Here is a 24,303-nt window from a genome sequence, read left to right on the forward strand (position 1 = left end):
AGGGTTCAATGAATCAAGAAGACACTCTAGAACCAAAGTGAGAAGACGGATAGGAACTGAGGCTTCACTGGAGTGTCCAGCAGTCCAATGGCTGTTTTTTTAAAAAAGGAAAACTTGAAACACCTCTACCATTGTTATGTGACATTGCTATAGCCTGAATTTCAAAAGTCTCTTCACCTATGCACTGTTTGCTCCAGACTTAAAGCCCCAGGTAGGAGACAATGAAGGGTCAGGCCTAAGGCCACCTGTCAGTATTCCAGCTGCAAAGTGTGCGAGTGAAAGGAACTCCCTTCTGCAGCAACCACGGAGGGGAGCACAGCACAGTCTCCCCAAAAGCTTCCATCTTAATAAGTTATTCCCCATACAGGAAGACCTCGGATACTGGACTACCAAAAAAGGCAAAAATTCTACCATCGTTTCTGTTTCTTGCAACAAAATTAGCCCTAACATAGCCCCCAAAGGAAGACTATAACCTAAGACCAAGTCAGAACACAGAATATAAAATTCTATTCTGTCTCTGGACATTGAATAAGCTTTAACTGGGCACAATGCCAGGGTGTTGAAGACCCAAATGTTAAGGGAAAAAAAAAAATTCTTGGCTTAATGATCCTTACGATCTAGGTGGAGAGATAAAAAATATTAAAGAAGGATTTTTGAAATAAAATAGCATATGCCATGGGCCAAAAAGTGCTCATGGGAAACAGTTCAATACAGAGCTTAAAACTCTTGCTCTAGAACACTTGCTCTAAATCTGAATCTTTTTTTTTTAAAGATTTTATTTATTTATTTGACAGACAGAGATCACAAGTAGGCAGAGAGGCAGGCAGAGAGAGGAAGGGAAGCAGGCTCCCCGCTGAGCAGAGAGCCCGATGTGGGGCTCGATGTAGGGCTCCATCCCAGGACCCTGGGATCACGACCTGAGCTGAAGGCAGGCTTTAACCCACTGAGCCACCCAGGCGTCCCTCTAAATCTGAATCTTGCCTCCATCCCTTACTAGGGGCAAAACCCTGGGAACATTAGTTTCTCTGGGCCTCTATTTCCTCGTTTGCAAAAATGTGGGTAATAAACATACCTACGTTGTAGAGTTCCAGTGAAGACTAGACTAAGATAATCCATGTAAAACCCTTCCTACTATGGCTGGCCCACGCATAGTAAGCACTAACACTGGTTAGCTAATAGCTACTACATTTTATCAGCAGCAATCGATGCCACCAGTTGTAAAATATGTCATTATTTTATGAATTATAATGAAAGAAAATCACTTCTAATCAAATTCTGATACAATGCTTTTCTCTAAGTTAGACTTTTTCTACACAATCTCCAGCCTCCACTCCATCAGCATTGCTTAAAAGAGTGCTTCCTGGGGTGCCTGGTTAGCTCAGTCAGGAGAGCATGCTACTCTTGATCTTAGGGCTGTGAGGTCAAGCCCAATATTGGGTGTAGAGATTACCCAAAAAAATAAAATCTTTTGGGACACCTGGGTGGTGTTATTGGTTAAGCATCTGACTCTTCATTTCAGCTCAGGAAGTGATCTCAGGGACGAGATGGAGCCCTACATTGGACTCCACGAGGAATCTGCTTGAGATTCTCCGTCTCCCTCTCCTTCTGCCCCTCCCACACCACTCCCCCCCAAAAAATAAATAAATCTTTAAAAAAGTTAAATAAAATCTGGGCGCCTGGGTGGCTCAGTGGGTTAAGCCGCTGCCTTCGGCTCAGGTCATGATCTCAGGGTCCTGGGATCGAGTCCCACATCAGGCTCCTCTGCTCGGCAGGGAGCCTGCTTCCTCCTCTCTCTCTGCCTGCCTCTCTGCCTGCTTGTGATCTCTCTCTGTCAAATAAATAAATAAAATATTTAAAAAAAAAAAAGTTAAATAAAATCTTAAAAAAAAAAAAAGAAGAGCGCTACCAATGATCTCTGGGATTATCTACCAAATTACTCGTGTGTGTTCTGTAAGTCGTTCTAAACATCAATTACATTCAACATATGTGGTACAATAATGCATTTAACTCAGCTGGATAGCTATGGCCATATTTATAGTTACCTAGTTAATCACATCTAGGCCATAACTGCCACTTGACTGATGGTGATTGCAGATACACCTTGATTTCACAGACGTTAATGTGGGAAAAAAATGTGTCTTAGAATTTATGAAATTATTAGAACCTATAAGATTTTAAGGGACACAAAAGACTACAGGAGCTTAAACTCTGCAGTTTTATAAAATGAAAGGACAAAAAGGAATAGCTTTGACAGATGTTTGCAATGAATCATCTTTGTTACTGTAAACTTGTAGAAAACTGTTAAAATTGTTACTATAGTGAACACTAAAAGGAAAGTATTTTCAGAACTCCCAGGCCAAACGGATGCACAAAGTTTTCTCAGAATCCAAGAACTGTAAGGGTGGAAGAGAATCACACAAGACTTGAGTCCATCGATTCTACAGCATCCCTGATATCTAAAGGTCACCCAGCTCTTTTATTTAATTCCTGCAGTGAGAGTAAACTCACAACTTTCAAAGGAAGTTTATCTCTGGGAAATTCTGCTTAAATTTCTTCTTATATTTAAATACATACTTCCTGTGCCATCCACCTCTTGGCTAAATCCTATCCTCTGGGATATACTCTCAAACATAATCACTCTGCATTCCTTCTATGGCCTGCCCCACCCACACTCCCCACACTGTGCCTTCTCTTTTCCAAGGTCCAGCAATTTTGAGGGTCAACAATTTGAGGTAAGCTCAGTTGTATGGCTCTTCTATTGGTCTCATCTGGAATCACTCGGCATCATCTGGCAGCTTGACTGTTGCTGGATGGTCAAAAAGGGCCCCACTCACATGTCTAGGGTTTGTCCTGGCTGTCAGCTCCATGTCTCTCTACATGGTCTCTTGTCCCCTAGACTGCTTTACCACTAGTGTCAGGACAACAAGAGGGTAGGAGTAGAGGCTGCACGGCCTCTTAAGACCCAGGCTAAGAATTCCCACAATGTTGTTCTGCCAGATTCCATTGGCCAAAATGAAAAACAGGCCAGCTCAGATTAGAGGTAAATAAATAGACTCCACTTCTGGTTGGGAGTCATAATAAATCCCAAATACAAACGGGTGTGCATACCAGAAGGTGCTTAGCATTTGACTTGCATTATCTCACCTACTTTCTTCAACAACCTATTATGAGATATGAGTATGGCTGATATATCAAACAGGTGGGATTCACTAATAATAAATGGAAAGAAACATGTCTTTATTTTCTCTTCTTCCCACTCAAACCAGTTCTTTAGCGATGAAATCCAAGGCAAATCCTGTGACTTTTCTGGACACTCAGATAATAAGAAGTCTGTTTCTAGGCTTCTAAAACAGTCTTAGTTCAATAATTAAAATGTCCAGTCCCATGTAATAGGTTGACTTCCAACTTCTTATTCTACAATTGTCATAACACTATTAATTCAAGCAAGAATCATCAATGGGTACTAAACATAGTTGGTGGAAGTTTGATGAAGAAAAAGGAAATTTATGCTGTCTCAATATATCTTCCTTCAAAATAGTTATCCATTAAAATGGGAAAATTAGAACTTTGTGGTAGAGAAATGCGGCAGACACCATATTATCAAAGCAATCAAAGTTAACATGAGAGGCCACTGGCTGAATTACTTGGTGGAGCATTCAACTCTTGATCTCAGGGTCGTGAGTTCAAGCCCCACATTTGGTCTGGAGCATATTTAAAAAGAAGGGGAAAAAAGTTAACATGAATAATGAAGCAAACCAGCACCATGTGCCTCTTGATGTAAAGTGTTAAGAAGAACACAGAGTCAGTTATGAAATATTCCTGCTAAAAATGCAAAATTTCAATCCAATCATAAGGAACATCTAATAAACTCAAATTGAGAGATGATCTACAAAATAAATGGCCTATAATCTTAAAAATGCCAAGGTCATAAAGGACAAAAATAGCTGAAGAACTGTCCAGATTAAAGGATAATAAGGACACGTGACACTAAATGTAAGGCATGAGGGGACCCCACTTCAGGGTCAGGGCTGTTCTAATTTCCAGGCTTCCCCTCAGGATGGGGGTGTGGTCAGTTAAGAGTTGGGAAACCAACGTTCAACCACCTCCTCTTCAACTTCTGATCTGGTGATCTTACCCATCACTTTGGAATTCGGGATAGTTTATAATCATTTTGGGGGGACTCATTCACAATGAGAACAAGAAGAGGCTATTTTAGCATTTTATTCCATGAGGAAACTAAGGCTTTAAAAGTTCGAATAACTTGTCCTAGGTCATAGATAATAAAAAGGACAGTTGAAATTCCAAAATTAGTGTCTTAAATGTATGCTTACAAATATCACATCAGTAGATTTAGCCTGTTGCTCTGGGAAGTCATGTCTTCTTAGATCCTAATTAGGTTACTTACAGAATTTGCTCTACTTCTTGTTTATCCAGCACTGACTGTGATGTGCCTTACATACATTGTGTCAGTTTACTTTTTATAACTATTATTTAACAGATGAGAATATTGAGGTTCAGATAAGTTAAATGCCATGCCCAAGAGCTGACAGCTAGTAAGATAAAAAGCCCAGATTGAAAGCCACCTGTATCTTAACTCCAAGCTCATGCCCATAGCCACAATGCTCTCACCTCCCCATACTCACCATATAAATTTATCTCCAGCTTTTTCCTTGCCTCTTTGACAAAGGATTTGAAATAATATTTAGTTAAGCATATCACCCACAAAGTACAAAGGAGAGAAACAGGGGCACCTGGGTGGCTCAGTGGGTTGAGCCTCTGCCTTTGGCTCAAGTCATGATCACAGGGTCCTGGGATCGAGTCCCACGTCGGGCTCTCTGCTTGGCAGGGAGCCTGCTTCCTCCTCTCTCTCTCTCTGCCTGCCTCTCTGCCTACTTGTGATCTCTTTCTGTCAGATAAATAAATAAAATCTTTAAAAAAAACAAAACCAAACCAAAGGAGAGAAACACTCAACCCAGAAGTGGGAGGGGCGGTGGCTAATTGAGATGATGGAGGTTAAGGAGAGGATGATTACACCAAAACAAAACAAAATTTAACAAAGGGAAGAAACTCAAAATGAGTACCAAAGGGTTCTGAGTTTCCCGGAAGTGAAGGCAGAAAGGAAAATCACAAGTCATGCAGTTCTCATGGTAAGGAAAAGAAGAAATGGCAACATTCTCACCAGATCATAAGGAAGTATATCTATTACTGCGTAAAAAAAAAAAAAAACCACAATAAAATTTAGTGGGTTTAAATGACAACCAGCTAATTATGGCCCACTTATGATCCCATGGGCCAACTGGGCTCATCAACTGGATGGTTTTGGTGTTCCATAGCTAGGAGCTCAAATGGCCTAGAGAGGTCCTGGATGACACAGCTGTGGCACACTGGTGGATGGCTGGGAGAACTGCTTAGCTGGGATAGAAGGGCTAGGCCTCTCTATCCATGTGGTTTCTGGGCCTCAGTCTCTTCCCTCTGGGCCACAGGTCTCTTCATATTGCCTCTTCAGCAGGGTAGGTGGACTTCTAACATGAGCTCAGAGTTCCCAAAACTGAGCATTCCAAGAAATGAGAAGTGGAAGTTACCAGTCTTTTTAAACAGTAGGCCTAGAATTGACACAGTGTCACCTTTGCCTTGTTTTATTTTTTAGAACAAATCACAGGCCAGCTAGATTCCTTGTAGGAGGGACTACTACACAAGGGTCTGAATATCAGGAAGCATGATTTATTATAGTCTTTCTTTGGAGAACAGCTACCAAAAAAGAGATCAACTTTTTTTCCTAGCACTTTACTATGAAACTATTACATGTATTTTTACAAAAATTTTATAGAAAATATAAAGGTGTGCTAGCTTTGACCATGGATTTTTGTGACTTTTTTTTTGTAATGTGACTCTTTAAGTCAAAATAAAATGTTAAATGAGAGAAAAGGCATTTCTGAGGAAACCCAGGGTAATACATTGCAAACATATTGCTTAATGATAATCTGAATTGAAATAGGGGTAAAAGAGAATTTACAGAAATAGATGGTTAACATTTCTCTTGGGTTATCCCATTTGAATAGCTATTGCTTTAGCAGGGAATATTTTTAGCAGGTATAGCCAATAACTTGAAACATAGGATGACTATACCAATGTTCTCCAGCCAAAAAATCATTAGGACATACCCAGTGCTGAACAATATTAGATATCAGGAAACAGAGACAATTACCTGATTTGTTATCCTCCTAAGCCTTACTTTGATATGGGAAAGAGAATAAAGCTAAAATGAGGTTCAAGCTGGAATGCTAAAGAAGCAACTCATATTTTTCCAGGGCAGGGAGACATTTTGGTCATTTTCATGATTCTGAACAAAGTACTGTATGTGTTTTGCCTGTGTTCAAACAGGGTCCATCATAATCACAGAGCAGCCTTGTCTGATATTGGTGTTCTTTATGTTAACAGGAGAACATCAATGCCGGGCCGTGCCAAAACATCACCAGATGATAGTACCAAACTAGCATGCAGATATTAGGGGTGTTTTGCCTCTGTCTCAGTGTGATAGCAAGTAAAAAAGAAAGGGGAAATAATCTTAATGTCTAGTTTTAAGGGACTGCTAGAATAAGTTAGGGTATTTTACATTCATACAGTGGAATACTATGCAACCATTAAAATGATGCAATGAAGGAATGTTTAATCACATATGAAGATGTTGTCAATACATTGTTAAGTGAAAAGACTGATTACAAACCAGTATTTATAGAGTAATTACGGTTTGGTAAGCTATATACACACCTGCATAGAAAAAAGACTAAGAGAACATGAACAACAATATTAGAATTGGTATATCTGGGGGCACCTGGCTGGTTCAGTCAGAAAAGCATGAAACTGTTGATCTTGGGGTCATGGGTTCAAGCTCCATATTGGGTGCAGAAATTACTTAAATAAAACTTTTTTAAAAATAAGAATAAATTTAAAAAATTGGCATATCTGGTTGCTGAGATTATGGACAATTTTTTTTTGCCTGCTAATATATATCTCCCAATGTTTCTCAATCAGATGTATTACTTTTACAATGATAAAGAATGTGTTGTTTTTTTAAGTAGGCTCCACACCCAGCATGGAACCCAATGTGGGGCTTGAACTCATGACCCTGAGATTGAGACCTGAGCTGAGATGAAGAGTTGGATGCTTAACCAGCTGAGCCACCCAGGTGCCCCTGTTATTGCTGTTGTTTTAACAAGACTCACAACCTGAATGAAAACCCAGAAGCAGAGATTCATGTGGAGACTGAAAGGACATTCAAGGGTTAAGCAACTGGCATATATGGAGCAAGATTCCAATGTGCAAATTAAGGATACTGACTTGCATTTCTCTGCAGATAAGGGTAGAAAAAGAAATATCTTTGGATTAACTCAAAAGGATTGGCTCAAAGTTCTAGATTTCTGCATCATTAAGCAAAGAATAAGTGATAAGTTACTGTCTGCTAAATACTATTCTAAGCATTTTACATGTATTAAATGAACCAATCTTCACAATAACCCAAAACATAAATACTATTATGAGTCCCATTTTACAGATGAGAAAACTCAAACAAAGAGATCAGTCAAGTAATTTTCCCAATGTCCTATTGCTAACAAGCGACAGAGAGGAATCTGAAACCAGATCTTCCATTTCTAGTCTGTGCTCTTAACTTTTGCTTGAAAAATGAACGCAGACATTTGCAATGATGTGGATGGGACTAGAGGGTATTATGATAAGCGAAATAAGTCAATCAGAGAAAGACAATTATCATATGATCTCACTGATATGCAGAATTTAAGAAACAAGGCAGAGGATCATAGAGGAAGAGAGGAAGAAACAAAACAAGACAAAATCAAAAGAGAGGGAGACAAACCATAAGAGACTCTTAATCTTAGGAAACAAACTGAGGCCTGCTGGAGGGTAGGGCGGAAGAGGGATAGAGTGGCTGGGTGACCGACATTGGGGAGGGTATGTGTTGTGGTGAGCACTGGGTTTTGTGAATCACAGAGCTATACCCCTGAAACAAATAATACATTATATGTTATTTTTTATTATTATGTTCAATTAGCCAGCATATAGTACATCATTAGTTTTTGATGTAGTGATCAACGATTCATTAGCTGCATGTAACACCCAGTGTTCATTACCACACGTGCCCTTGTTAATACTCTATATGTTAACTTTTTTTAAAAAATCATGAAAAAAAAAAGGAAAAATGAAGGCAGAATTTAAACATACTTTTCATAAAATCATATAAATATTCCTGTACTCTTCTTAGACTTTTAATAATCCATATGTCATCTCAGTGGACAAACCCCAAATTACTTAAGCCAAGTAACTGCTGAAAATGTTGGGCAACCTCAAGGATAGAGCCTGGTGGACTTAGAGTCAGAAACCTTAGATCAGTAGTTTCATAAATACTATATATGCATACACAGGTATGTAAGCATATTTATGCAGTTTTTTTAGTACAAATGTAATATCCATTGATAGGGGAAAAAAATCAAACATGGAAAAATAGGTTATGGGAACTGAAAATCAGTACCATAGATTTGAATGTTTGTATGTGCCCCCACCCAAACTGCCTCAAATTCATAGGTTGAAACCTAATCCCCAGTGTGATTTGGAAGTGAGGTCTTTGGGAGGTGATTAGTGATGTGGGAAAGAAAGGAAAAAAAAAATTATTCAATTTCCTTACTACCTACAGCCCATTGACAAGTCCTTGAAACAGGTAGAGTGACATTCCTCTGGGAGCTAGGGCCTGATGTTAATTCTTTGCTAAGGGCAAAAGGCAGTCCTAGCCCAGCCTCCCCTCCAGGATCCTGTAAGTCTACTTTAACATATAAAAATTCCATTGGAAATTTCCTTTATCCAAGATATATGTTGGCAATCACCGCCCCCCTCCCAGGATAAGGCCCACTGATACCCATGTTAAGGGTTTCATGACTAAGGTTCTATTAGACACTAATAAATGACCTTTTCCCAACAACAGCTAGCCCTCTCAAGGTCCTGGAAACCTTGCTTCCAAAATTCCTTAGAGACTTACGCTATCCCTAACCCCTTCCCAACTTGAAAGTATATAATCGGCCACTCCTTATGACCCCAGTGCAGCTCCTTCTGTCCACAGGTCCTGACCCGTGCTTTTAATAAAACCATTTTTTTGCACCAAAGAGGTCTCAAGAATTCTTTCTTGAGAAAGATTCTTCAAACCCCAATGTTCTTTCTACATCAATTACTTCACAAATGATAGTTCCAGAGAAATCCTTTGCCCCTTCCATCAAAGGACAACACAGGGAGAAAGTGGCCGTCTGTGAGCTGGGAAGAAGGCTCTCACCAGCACCAAATCTGCTGCGGCCTTTTTCTCAGACTTCCCTGCTTCCAGAACTGTGAAAAATGAATTCCTGTTGTTTATAAGCCACCCAGTCTATAATATTTTGTTGTAGCAGTCCTAACATCCCATAACCAAACTGGTCAGTGCAAGGCTCCTCTTTTGGTGTTACCAGTTTTACTCATCCCTTCACTTCCAGTCCTGTTCTCTTCCCCCAACAGGAACCCACTCCCATGTAACTGACTGGAGCTTCTTCCCCTGTACTTCTCTACATTTATTTAGGTAAAAAATGCAGAGTACTGATTAAGACTCTGGAGCCAGACTTCCTGAATGCAAGCCCAACTCTGCCACTACCAGCTGTGTGACTGTGGGCAAGTTACCTAGCCTAGGTTATGTAGGTCAGTTTTGTCATCTAAAAAATGAATAAAAAAGTAGTACTCCTGTCCTAGGATTGTTATGAATATTAAATGAGCTAATATTTATTAAGTACTAAGTGTAGGTGCCTGGTTGGCCAGAGGGAGCCCTTTTGTTGTGGGCTTGGATTGACCCTGCCCCTCCTGGAGGAACTTGCTTGCAGGCCCCAGACGTAGGGGCGGGCCATCTGGATGGAGACATCCAATCAGTGGGGCCCACATATATTTACTATGGTAAATTGGAATTCGATTGGCCGCCCGTATTGCTGACCAAGCGTGACAGTGCAGCTTTCCCTGTGTGTTGCAGTCCTATTGGCCACCTGTGTGTGGGCCGGGCTCAACCACCACTATAAAGGTTAGTCTATGAGGTAGTGGGTGGGTTCATTGGGAGCAGCGCTGCCGGGAGCGTCGTCATCCCGAGTGGCCTCGCCATCATTGGGGGGCAGTGCCGCCAGGAGTGTCGTCGCCGGGTAGGGGATCCATGGGATAGCAGGAGTCGTGGGGGAATCGTCGGGTAAGGGAAGTAGTTGGGGTCGGTGTCCTGGTCGCCGTCGTCTCTACAGCCCCAACTGGTTGGTTTGATTTTCGATGCTTGGCGTGAAATAAAGCTTTGCTTTATTTATTCCTGCTCTTTGGGAAGCCTGCTTCTCCGTCTCCTACTCTCCCACTTGTGTTCCCTCTCTCGCTGTGTCTCTCTCTGTCAAATAAATAAATAAAATCTTTTAAAAAAGAAAGAAAAACATAACTGGTTTTTAGTTTATTTCTCCCAGTGTTATTTTTTTAGATCAACCATATCATGATATATAAGTCTAACTACATGCCACATTTTACCTGCGCATCCTTAACATTTGTGGGGTCTGAGGCAAAAGACCCAGGAGGCCTATACACCATATATATAAATATTTTTAAAATCACAAATGAAGATAACACTGTAAAATTATTCTTTCTCTGAAGAATATTCGTTTATAAGCACAATATAGAAACGTAGCTGTACAAGTCTTTTTTATATGACTTACAATTGGCAAAAACACCCAAGAGGACTAAATTTAATTCTTTTGCACATGTCTAGTTATTCTGTTGATGGACTAGTGACATCTGGATGAGTAATAATGACATATGTAATTTTAAAATTAGATATTTATTCCAAAACTTTTTCTTGTTTTTATTTCATTAAAATCATTATATTATAATAATTAAAATTTCCCCCTATTTTGTTTCTTACTGGAAATAATCTCAACTTAAACTTTCTTGAGTGATGGTAGTTTTTGTATTTTCTTATTAATTTGGAGAAATTTCACTCAGGCCATACTTAGATTCAGAAATAAACCATGAGTGTTGTCTGTGTGACTCAGTTGGTTAAGAGTCTGACTCTTGATTTCTGCTCAGGTCATGACCTCAGGGTTGTAAGATCGAATCCCACATCAGGCTCCACACTGGGCATGGAGCCTACTTGAGATTCTGTGCCTCTCCCTCTACCTTTCACACCCCCCTGCTCATGCTTGCTCATTTGCTCTCTTTAAAAAAAAGAAGAAGAAGAACCATGAATTTTAAAACTTTTATGCTGAGATATAACTTACATACAGTAAAGTACACAAATCTTAAGTGTGTATCTCAATACCTTTTTACATGCTTATACTCATGTAACCACCACCCAGATCAAGAAATAAATCAGCCCCTCAGAAGGCTCCCGGGGGCCCCGTTCAGTCTGTACCCCGACAAAGTGATCATTATTCTTTTTGATGTGGGAAAAAAAGGCAAAAGAAAAAATTAAATTTCCTTACTATTTACAGCCCATTGACAAGCCGTTGACACAGGTAGAGTGACCTTCCTCTGGGAGCTCGCTGCCTCATTTTAATACTTTGCTAACAGCAAAAGGCAATCTTCATTTAACCTCCCAGGTTCCTGTAAGTCTACTTTAACATACAAAAATTCCATCAGAAATTTCCTTTAGATCCCCCCAAGATACATATTGGCAATCAGCCCCCAAGCATATGGTCCACTAATATACATCTGAAGGGTCTCATGACTAAGGTTTTATTAGACAGTAATAAATGACCTTTTCCCAACAATAGCTAGCCCTCTCAGGTTCCTGGAAACCATGCCTCCAAAATTCTTTACAGACTTATGCTATCCCTAACCCCCTCCCAACTTGAAAGTATATAATGGGCCACTCCTCATGACCCCAGTGCAGCTCTTTCTACCCACAGGTTCTGTCCCGATGCTTTAATAAAACCACCTTTTTGCACCAAAGATGTCTCAGGAATTTTGGGGGGCAGTTTGCTCCAAACCCCAACATTTTTCTGCATCATTATCTCTATCCTTATACACCATGATAATAAAATGATACCATCACATTACAATATTATAATGCATATGATAAATTATTACAACAGAAAATATTATAAATATCTTCATTTTCCTAGTTTTAAGTTATATTGTCACTTCATCATCTCTTAAAACCATGTAGATCCTTAGACTATTTCAAAGTTCCTCTTTTAAATTTTTCAATTTAATCACAAGGTAAAACAATGATAACACATTTCAATGATATCATAAAGTAAACCAAAATAAGTATACTAATCAATTTGCTCAAAATCTCTTCATTTGAGACTATATCTTAATCTATCATGGCCAGAAAACATGCTCTATGGAAATTAGTTTGATGGTTTTTTATACATGAGTCTTCTTATTTATAAAATTTGCATAAAAACTTTTTATTTCTGGGGCGCCTGGGTGGCTCAGTGGGTTAAGCCGCTGCCTTCGGCTCAGGTCATGATCTCAGGGTCGTGGGATCGAGTCCCGCATCGGGCTCTCTGCTCAGCGGGGAGCCTGCTTCCCTCTCTCTCTCTCTGCCTGCCTCTCTGTCTACTTGTGATCTCTCTCTGTCAAATAAATAAATAAAATCTTTAAAAAAAAAAACAAACTTTTTATTTCTTTGCTCTAATTTCCTTGTATTTTATTTGAATGGCATTGTTGTTGAATATCTTTTGTTTTTGAAAACTATTTTCTCTACAACTAAAAAATTTATTATTTCCAAAAGTGAAATTTTGTTATGTAAGTTTTTTTGGGTAAAATTTTGCTAACATTAGTAATGAATAGTTTTTATACCAAATAATTGTAACCAGTGAATTTCAAAATAAATTTTATTTTCCGCAAAGGCCACAGATTGCTCTTGGCTTGAAATCTTCTATTTTTCAACTTTTCTCTTTTATTTTTTAAGATTTTATTTATTTATTTGAGAGAGAGTGAGAGCACACATGAGCAGGGTGTTGGGTAGAGAGCAAAGAAGCCTCCCCTCTGAGCGGAGAGCCTGGTATGGGGCTTGATCCCAGGACTCTGGGATCATGACCCGCGCTGAAGGCAAACGCTTAACCAGCTGACTCACCCAGGCACCCTTTTTTAACGTTTCTTATGCATCCTATATCTTGTCTAAATTAAATCCAATTATTTTGACAAGTTCCCCACTGAGCAAGGAGCCCGATGTGGGACTCCATCCCAGGACACTGGGATATTGACCTGAGCTAAAAGCAGACACTTAACCGACTAAGCCACATAGGTGTCTCCTTTTTTTTGTTGTTTTAAGATTTATTTATTTATTTTTAGAGAGAGAGAGAGAGACCGTGAGATGGGAGAGGGGCAGAGAGGGATGGAAAGACAGATCTCAAGCAGACTTCACACTGAACATAGAGCCTGATGTGGGGCTCAATCTCAGGACCCTGAGATCATGACCTGAGCCAAAACCAAGAATTGGATACTTAACGGACTGAGCCACCCAGGTGCCCCTCCACATTTGTTTCTTTTTTTTTTTTTTTTTAAGATTTTATTTATTTATTTGACAGATAGAGATCACAAGTAGGCAGAGAGGCAAGCAGAGAGAGAGAGAGAAGGAAACAGTCTTCCCGCTGAGCAGAGAGCCTGATGTGGGGCTCGATCCCAGAACCCTGGGATCATGACCTGAGCCGAAGGCAGAGGCTTTAACCCACTGAGCCACCCAGGCGCCCCCACATTTGTTTCTTAGCAGACTTAGTTTCAGCAGTCTTTTTTTTTTTAAAGATTTTATTTATTTATTTGACAGACAGAGATCTCAAGTAGGCAGAGAGGCAGGCAGAGAGAGAGGAGGAAGCAGGCTCCCTGCAGAGCAGAGAGCCCCATGCAGGGCTCGATCCCAGGACCCTGAGATCATGACCTGAGCCGAAGGCAGAGGCTTTAACCCACTGAGCCACCCAGGCACCCCATTTCAGCAATCTTTTGAATCAAGGCTTAAAATTGACAATGTTTTCTCAGTTCATCCCTAAATTTAGCCAATTATTTTTTTTACAACAAGGGCAACATCAATGAAACTTTCTTTGTCACTTTGTTTTCTTATGGTAGTTCAAAAGTAAGTGTGTGTGTATACATGTGTTGAATTATTCAACATGACTTTACAATCAAGTTGAAGTTGATAATGTAAATATTTAAGTTTTATTTTGTATGTGATTTCTTCTCTCACTTTACTAGCCCTTAAGTTAATAATCCTATACTTTCCATCCTAGATAGTAATAATTATTTATCTGTCTTAACTAGCTTCAACTTTCAAAATCATTTATTCTGAATCTAGAAATGTTCTGCTGCTTTCTCTAAATGTTCTGCTGTTAAAGTTACTTTAAGAGTATTGTAATAGTTGGGGTGCCTGGGTGGCTCAGTTGGTTCAGCAACTGCCTTCAGCTCAGATCATGATCCTGGAGTCCCAGGATCAAGTCCCGCCTCGGGCTCCCTGCTCAGCGGGGAGTCTGCTTCTCCCTCTGACATCTCTCCTTTCATGCTCTCTCTCTCTCTCTCAAATAAATAAAAAATCTTAAAAAAAAAAAAAGTATTGCAATAGTAATACTGGGTGACTGAGTTCATTAAGCATCTGCCTTTGGCTCAGGTCATGATCTCAGGGTCCAGGGATCGAGCCCCAAGTTGAGCTCTGCACTCAGCAGGGAGTCTGCTTTTCCCTCTCCCTTTCCCTCTGTGCTCTCTTTCTCGATCCATCTCAAATAAATAAATAAGATCTTAAAAAAAAAGAGTATTACAATAATGTCCTATGTCAATGTTTATTTGTGTTGATAAATGCTATCATTGTTTGCTGATTACTCAGTCTTTTCTTTTCCCAGCTCCATGAAAGCATGTGTGTGCCAGGGACATTTCCGTTCTTTTAATCAGAACCCAAAATATTTCTAGTCACAAATACTTTCATTGGCCAAAGCTGACCTTGAAAATTGGTTGTGAGATGTGTAACAGCATAACAAAACACATAGCCTTTAAACTCAAAATATAAAATGCAAATCCTATAGTTTTGTTTTCCATTTGAAAGCATTTTGGTGTAAGGGAAATTACTAAATTTTCCTGAATGAAAATAAAAATTAAAATTACAATCATTCAGTTGAAACAAAAGAATGTGATGGTCATCGTCCAGGATAATTGCTCAACAAACCATTGAAAACCTCAGGGTTTCTCTTCCTCGTTCACCTGCTGATTTCGTGTATAATTCTCAATTAATTCTAAACCTTTTAGTTGCTAAAACCTTTCAGTAAAGAATGTGAAATTACAGAGATTTCATTTTACCCAGTCAAGTTATGTATTTGAAGAGAATAATTTTCTTCCTGCTTTCATTGTATTGATCAATTATTAAATCTATATTAAATAATCTGTAATCTACTCAAGAATCTTAAGTGAATCATTCTCAACAGAAGCCTGCTTGCCATCATTGTCTCCAACTTCTAAAAATTTAAGCAGATTGTTTCTTATAAAGACTTTCTATTTTAGTGAACCTGGCTGGCTCTGTGAGCAGAGCATGCTACTCTCAATCTCAGGGGGTCATGTGTTCAAACCCCACGATGGGCATAGAACTTACTTAAAAAAAAAAAAAAAAAGACTTTCTATTTCTTTTCTGCTTTTTTTTTCTTTTTGAGCTCCACTTTCTTATTTTCTATATCTGTGATGACGTTGACTTGTATTTATTCTCAACAATCCAAATTAAAAAATAATCTGTAATATATTCAGATTTTACACAACTTAAATATATTTTCATTTTAAAAGTTAAAATACAGGGACGCCTGGGTGGCTCAGTGGGTTAAAGCCTCTGCCTTCGACTCAGGTCATGATCCCAGGGTCTTGGGATAGAGCCCCGCATCTAGCTCTCTGCTCAGCAGGGAGCCTGTTTCCTCCTCTCTCTCTCTGCCTGCTTCTCTGCCTGCTTGTGGTCTCCATCTGTCAAATAAATAAATAAAATCTTAAAAAAAAAAAAAGTTAAAATACAGGAACACCTGGGTGGCTCAGTTAGTTAAATGTCTGACTTCAGCTCAGGTTATGATCTTAGGGTCCTGGGACAGAGCCCCAAGCTCCAAGTCATCGTTGAGCCCAGCCATTGGCTCCTTGTTCAGGGAGGAGTCAGCTTCTCCCTTGCCCTCTCCCTCTGCTCCTCCCCCCCAATTTGTGCTCTCTCTCTCTCAAATAAATAAATAAAATCTTTTTTTCAAAAAGTTAAAATACATGTACAAGTAAAAATTAAAATGAAATCTCATATACTATTTTCAAAAAATTTTTCTTCTATAGTATCCAAAATTATTTATTTTTTTTCCAAAATTATTTATTACATTAAAATGCAACATAAATTATAATAGATATTAGAGTATTCAGCCAAAATTATTTAAATAAAGCTGAATTTTAAATTCAGTTTTCTGAAAATTCAGCTAAACTTTTTACAGATTTTCATGAAAGTAAAACTGTTCGTAATTCTATATTTCCATGTCCAATTTAAAACATCAGCTTCTGTCTTAACCAAGATATGTCTAAACCACACATACACATTTAGTAATATGAATTGTTCGTTATTGCAAAAGTTCCTCAGCTGTCGTATTTATCTGTCATGAACCTCTTACTCAGGTCTAAGTTACCACCCCATGTTGCTTCCTGTCCTATGCTACAAAAAAAATTTTAAAAATTAGAATAAACATTCTCATTTCTGTCTCTTTAAGGTTCTGTGAAGAGTATCTCTGATACCTACTCAGGAGTCAAATTTTCAATTTCAATGAATTTTGATTGCTAACTAGAACAGTCATACTAGGGGCGCCAGGGTGGCTCCATGGGTTAAAGCCTCGGCCTTCGGCTCAGGTCATGATCCTGGGGTCCTGGGATTGAGCCCCGCGTCGGGCTCTCTGCTCCATGGGGAGCCTGCTTCCTCCTCTCTCTCTCTGCCTGCCTCTCTGCCTAGTTGTGATTTCTCTCTGTCAAATAAAAATATTAAAAAAAAAAAAGAACAGTCATACTAAGTAGCCAGACATTCCCTTCTGAAATACATAAAGGTTTTATCTATTATTACACAAATGTGTCATTTTCAAAACCAAGTTTGTATTGTGCTTTACCTTTCATTTCACACTTTGAACTTCTCTTTTGTCTAGTTTGATATCTATCCATTGGCTGGATCTTTTAGGCAAGATTGCTCAACTGTACCAGCAGCTGACCCATATTTCTGTATGCTTCATTCAATTAATATACTTATTTATCTAGCAAACTATTAAGAACTCTTTCAGGCATTGGGGACCCAAAGACAAATGGAGCATAATCCCTTGTGCTCAAGGACTTGGAGCCTGGAAGATGTAATAAGAAAACTATTCTAGGGGCACCTGGGTGGCTCTGTGGGTTAAAGCCTCTGCCTTGGGCTAAGGTCCTAATCCCAGAGTTCTGGGATCAAGCTCCGCATCAGGCTCTCTGCTAGGTGGGGAGTCTGCTTCCTCCTCTCTCTCTGCCTGTCTCTCTGCCTGCTTGTGATCTCTCTGTCAGATGAATAAATAAAATCCTTTTTAAAAAAAAAAGAAAACTATTCTAAAACCTTGTAGAAGCCTGGATTTACTATCATTTTTCACTTTTTCACAAATTCATTAATTTTATCAAAACAAAGAAAAGTTAATCTGAAAATACATGTTCCTAGAAAACTCTCACTTCTAATAATGTGTTTACTTGGTGAGAGCCCCTAAATGATACTTCAAATAATCCTTTCCTGACACTTGCTCAGGAGCAAAACTGGGTTTGAGCATCCCACCTTCTTCTTCTTCTTCTTTTCTTTTAATGGATCAGTTATTTAATTAGGTTCTTTGTGAGATATTTTATTTATTTATTTTTAATTTTTTTTAAATTTATTTGAGAGAGAGGGAGAAGCAGACTTCCCCCTGTGTACAGAGCCTGACAGGGAGCTCCGTCCCAGGACCCCAAGATCATGACCTGATCCGAAGTCAAACACTTAATGGACTGAGCCATCCAGGTGCCCCTCTTTGCAAGAAATTTGGAACATCAATTTATGAGGGTAAACTCCATTTGTGGGAGAAAGCACAGAGAGGAGGTAGCCCTGAAGCTGCGGAACAGCTTTGATTTTTGGCAGAATTTGTGTGTCCACATCTTTCTGATCAAATTTGCTCTACTCTGTAATCTTACATTTCTCTTTCTCCATGTTAAAGATCTCACTTTCCCTGGTGTCTAGGGTTATACAGCTTCTTCATCCTGTGTAAGCATCAGTGAGGTGTTTGGGGATTTTCACACTGCTGATAGCAATTTTGGTGAGGTGGCAAGAACAAATTTCTGTTGTTTTATGCAGAGGAACCTGACTGAAGGCCAGAGGTCTGGTCACAGCTAGCAAGACAGTGCTCATTTGCTTCAGGAAAACCACCTTCTTGCCTCTGTAGCGCCCAGTGGAATGATCAAAATGGTGCCGGAAGTGATGCTAGTTCAGTTTTCTCAAATGTTGACTGGAAAGTTTCTGCTGTGACTCAATAACTTTTGAGACACATCTTCAGTAGGATAATACCTAGACATTTTGCAAAGTTTAACCACTCGGGTATTACCATTCTCGTCACCAATAACAGGTTTTGTGACAGTAGCAAGAACCTTCTTTTTTTTTTTTTTTTAAGATTTTATTTATTTATTTGACAGACAGAGATTACAAGTAGGCAGAGAGGCAGGCAGAGAGAGAGAGGAGGAAGCAGGCTCCCCGCCAAGCAGAGAGCCCAACTTGGGACTCAATCCCAGAACCCTGGGATCATGACCTGAGCCAAAGGCAGCGGCTTAACCCACTGAGCCACCCAGGCACACCACGAACCTTCTTTTTCTTGTCAACCCTGGATTTAGCTGCTGAATACTTCCTCTCGTACATGGCCCTTCTGGACTACATAGCCGATCGGGAACATCCACCAATTCCTCTGACAAGGACAGGGTTTTAGCTGCAATGGAGCTTCGCCTACTTTGGCATTTTAGCCTCGAGGTTACCCTTCTTGACCTTGCCACCAGCATCAGCCTTCTTGGCTCCAGGTTACTTCTCCTTAGTATCGGGCTTCTCGGCGTTTTCGCCTGCCATCTTGCAAGACAGGAAAGCGATCCATCTTCTTCTTTTGGAAAGTTGCCATTGTATTTGCTGATATCTGATCTTGGTGTCATTCTCCTTGATTTTCAAAATCACAAATCAAAAAATCACTACTATTCATTCTGAGTATTACTATACTATTCTGAGTTTGCTGGACACAGTTCATGCAGTCTAGTTGATGGAAATTATTTGGACCTCTGTACCTCATTTCTCATCCATCTTAGGCTCCAGTTCCTTCCAGCCCACTTTTGTTTTACCTTTTTAAGTATGAAAACATTCTCCTTGACATAAAAGAGAGACTCAAAAGAATTCTGTTTATTCTGCTACTTGTTCACATTACAGAGTTAGCCTTAAGCATCAGACCTAATTCTCCTGTTATCTTTTTGCTCTAAATATGATTTATAAACTTTTTTATTTGTCCTCAGCAGATCTGCAATTCTCAACTCATTTGGGGCCTTAGCGTTTTTACAGATTTATGACATTCTCTCTATTCGTCCTTGGTTATATTTCCTTATTTCCATCATTTGTAAATTTTGTATTAGAATCTGAACTAATCAGAAAATATCTCATAATAGCATACTGTCTTCTTCAGATACCTCCCTCTTTCCTTCTTTACTGTGGTCATTTAAAATTATGTAATCAGAATTGAATATTTAAGGGCAACCCAATCCTCTTGATCATGGTACATCTACCACAGTACATGGAAAATACATATGTAATAAATGATATCAAAAAATGAAAATCTCTTCCATGGATTTATGCTTGTCTCATTTTGTTTTGTTCTGTTTTTTATGATTTTATTTATTTATTTGCCAGAGAGAGAGAGAAAGCACAAGCAGGGGGAGCAGCAAGCAAAGGGAGAAGCAGGGTCCCCATTGAGCAAAAAACCCAGTGCAGCACTTGATCCCAGGACCCTGGGATCATGACCTGAGCCAAAGGCAGATGCTTAACTGACTGAGCCACCCAGGGGTCCCCCTATGCTTGCCTTTTGTTTGCACTTTACATAATCAGAATTTTTTTGTAGTTTTCAAGATATGGTTGGATTTCCCTATTATAACAATTTATGACTTAGGTAGAGTCTCTTTCTCCCTACATTACTGTCATTTTTACTTCTATTAATCCCAATTTTTAAAGCATACACATCTTAAGATTCTGTATTTTAACTAGTGAAGATGTTAACTCAACACTCTGGAAGCTACACAGAAAAACCTTGGGCCTGACACCCCTCCCACCTACAAGTAATGATTTTCTTTTTCATGGTCAACAGAAGAACTAACCGCTAGTGACAACTGCTTTAAAGAAAGATCTGTGCCCTTCGCTAACTGAGAAGGTGATATGCCATTTAGGATAGAATTTGAAGCATCTTTAAGTCCCGGGCTTATCTCCCCTGAGGTCAGAAATTTCATTTGCTTTTCTTTTTTATATAGTTGGCTATAAAAACACTTCAAGAGAATCTACTTTCTATGTATCCCAAATAAGATGGAAAAAGATGGGATTAAGCATTGCTGTTAACTCACAATTTCTACCATTGGAAAGATTATGAAAGGAGGCCAAACCTCTCTCCCTGCTTCCCTCAACTGTTGCTAATAAACGCTCGGCTGTCCCCATAAGTGTCAGTGCTGTGGGCTGTGGGCAAAACCCGTCAGGGACCAGTTGTCATCAGTCTGGGTTCAAAGCCATGGAGACTACAGAAGAATCCTGCCTTTAGCTGGAGCCTGAATACATGGTGGGTCATGTCTGGATACTGCTTTTCTTTTTTATTTTTTTTTAAGATTTTATTTATTTGGGGTGCCTGGGTGGCTCAGATGGTTAAACATCTGCCTTCAGCTCAGGTCATGATCCCAGTGTCCTGGAATCGAGCCCCATGTCAGGCTCCTGGCTCAGTGGGGACCCTCCTTTCCCTCTGCCTCTCCCCCTGCTCATTCTCTCTCTCATGTGCATCTCTCTCTCAAAAATGATTCTTAATTCTTAATTTTTTTAAGAAAATGATTTTATTTATTTGAAAGAGAGATAGAGATAGGGAGATAGAGATAGGGAGCATGAGCTGGGAGAGGGGCAGAGGGAGAGAGAGAAGCAGACACCCCACTGAAAAGGGAGCCCAACACAGGACTTGATCCCAGGACCCTGAGATCATGACCTTAGATGCTTAATCAACTGAGCCATCCAGGGGCCCTTGCTTTACTTTTTATTTGCTAAGGAATTAAGGGGACATGAACCACATTAATCAGTCTTTGTTGCTTCTATCCTTTAGTCTCTATCTCATTGTAATCAAAAGAATTAAGGTGTATTCCTGTCTAAGAAGTCAGGGAAACCCCATTTGGGTAGTCCCTAAAACTCTGTTATAAAATATTAAGGCAAGTTAGAGTTACTAATTATTTCAAAACTGTATGTTTTTCCCATCCTGTATAAACTCTGATATTTTAGACAGAACATCGCCTTATTTTGGCACCATAGATAAATCTTGCCATTAAAAATATGTGCCATAGGGGCGCCTGGGTGGCTCAGTGGGTTAAGCCGCTGCCTTCGGCTTAGGTCATGATCTCAGGGTCCTGGGATCGAGTCCCGCATCAGGCTCTCTGCTCAGCAGCGAGCCTGCTTCCCTCTCTCTCTCTCTCTGCCTGCCTTTCTGTCTACTTGTGATCTCTCTCTGTCAAATAAATAAATAAAATCTTAAAAAAAAAAAATATGTGCTGTAGGGAAGCCTGGGTGGCTTAGTTGTTAGGTGTCTGCCTTTAGCTCAGGTCATGATCTCGGGGTTTAGGATCAGTCAGCAGAGCATGCAACCCTTGATCTCAGGTTGTGAGCTCAAGCCCCATGTTGGCCATGGAGCCCACTTAATTAAAAAAAAATGTGCTGCATATTGTATAATTCCATTTATATGAAATGCACAGCATAGGCAAGTGCAGAGAGACAAAAAGTAGATTAGTGGTTGTTAGAGGATGGAGGGAAAGGAGTATAAGGAGTGACTACGTAATTGATACAGGGTTTCTTTTTGGAGTAATACAAATATCCTGGAAATAACAATAATAATGGTTGTAGAACATTGTAAATATACTAAAATTTACTCAGCCATGCAGTTTAAAATAGTTTAAATGGTAATTTTTAGGGTATGTGAATTTTATCTCAATAAAAAAATTTTAGAGGAGGTACCTGGCTGGTTCACTCAGACAAGCATGTGACTCTTGATCTTGGGGTCATGAGTTCAAGCTCCATGTTGGGTTCAGAGATTACTTAAAAAATGAATAAATTAATTAAAACTTAAATTTTTTTAATATGTTTCTTCTGCTCCAATATTTTATATTTAGAATTGTCAAATGTAAGGGGCCATATAAAGCAAGAACTTATATAAAGCTGCAAAAGAGTAATGTTATAAGATAAGTTGGCCAAGGGAGAAAAAAAAAAAGAAGTGTATACCTTTGAGTCACCTACCTGCATTCAGGGACCCATGTAGCCCAAAGCCCTGACCTTAGCTTTCCAGCATGCTCATACTGCCACCTGGTGGCATTGACTCCCCAAAACAGTCTACTGTCCTACTACCCTGAACGCTGTGGATCTCATCCCCAAACCAGGCAGGGTCCCCCACAATTACAACTGGCCATCTCTTATCTATTCTTCCCCTCAAGCTTGTCCTCTTCTGGTTGTAAAGGACATGCAACATGAATTCCTTGATGAGGTTTGAAAACCCAAGTAGGTCAGCATATTAATATCTACTGAACTCCAGGATGCCTGGCAGGCCCAGTCCATATATAGCATACAACGTTTCATCTCTGAGTTGTGAGTTCGAGCACCATGTTGGGCACAGACTCTATTTAAAAAAAATAATAATAGGGGCACCTGTGTGGCTCAGTGGATTAAGCCTCTGCCTTTGGTTCAGGTCATGATCCCAGGGTCCCGAGATCAAGCCCTGCATCGGGCTCTCCCCTGCTCAGCGGGGATCCTGCTTCCCCCACCCTCTCTGCCTGCCTCTCTGCCTACTTATGATCTCTGTCTGTCAAATAAATAAATAAAATCGTTTTTTAAATAATAGTAATAATAATAAAAATAATAATAATAAAAAGATCTACCAAATTGCCAAATAACTGATTGACATATTAACTCAGAGAGATGGCAGAGGTAAATTTCAGACACACCCCATTTATTTCATCAAATAAATATGTATTGAGCCTACTTTGTTCTGGGTATTGCTCCAAGCCCTAGGAATATAGCAGAGAATATAACTGACAGAAATGGAGCTCATGTACTTGTGGAGTGGGGCAGGACAGTAAAAATGAATGAACTAGAGTTACACATATCCACATGCATGCATCTCATAAACATAAATGTATGTGTGCATAATTTAAGGTATGTTGCGTGAATAGGCAAGGAGCACATGTTAACCACAGGTTAACATGAGGAAAAGCACCCATTTGTACCATTTGCTGGTTTCTATAATATAAATACTCCTGTTGTGGCTAATTCTTAACTATTGGTGGTCTAATAACCAGCTCACGATATTCCTACAATGTTAACAATCAGCTGTTATGAGCCGGTCCAAGCAGGCCCCAGCACCCACTGCTGAGTTAGTTGACCCTGGCTTAGAGCGGATGATTCACTCGTAGTAACAAAAAGGAGAAATAGCAATTGGGAGAGCTGCTGTTGGATGAGTAGATAGGGTAGTGGGAGCTTATAGAAATTCTCTTCTTAAAAAAAAAAAAAAGAAAAGAAATTCTCTTCTTTTCCTAGTGACATGGGAAACAAGTGAGTTGAAGAGGGAAAAGTTTTGAAAATAAAGAAAAAAGAGCGACACCTGGGTGGCTCAGTTGATTAAGCCGCTGCCTTTGGCTTAGGTCATGATCCCAGGGTCCTAGGATCGAGTCCCACATCTGGCTCCTTGCTTCGCAGGGAGGCTGCTTCTCTCACAACTCTGCCTGCTTGTTCACGTACTCTCTCTCTCTGACAAATAAATAAAATCTTTAAAAAATAGATAAATAAATAAATAAAAGGAAAAAAAAAAGAAAAGAAAGAAAAAGTAAGGAAGAAGGACAGACCAAGATGGTGACATAAAAGGCTCCTGAACTCTCCTCCTCCCGTGGATGCATCAGAAAGACAGCTACACATGGTGTAGAGAGAAATCCAGAAATTAGCTGAACCACTTTTACACATCAGGCAAACAAGAAAATACCCAAATCAAAATGAGTAGGAAATGGGGCACC

At 39.6% G+C, this 24,303-nt stretch overlaps 1 pseudogene; it reads right to left on the reverse strand.

Moving 5' to 3' along the window:
• Positions 1-10,099: 10,099 nt before the first annotated feature.
• LOC123951517 lies at positions 10,100-19,105 on the reverse strand (annotated as a pseudogene).
• Positions 19,106-24,303: the final 5,198 nt, after the last annotated feature.

Source organism: Meles meles, chromosome 10 (assembly GCF_922984935.1).
Source record: "Meles meles chromosome 10, mMelMel3.1 paternal haplotype, whole genome shotgun sequence".
Taxonomy (NCBI): domain Eukaryota; kingdom Metazoa; phylum Chordata; class Mammalia; order Carnivora; family Mustelidae; genus Meles; species Meles meles.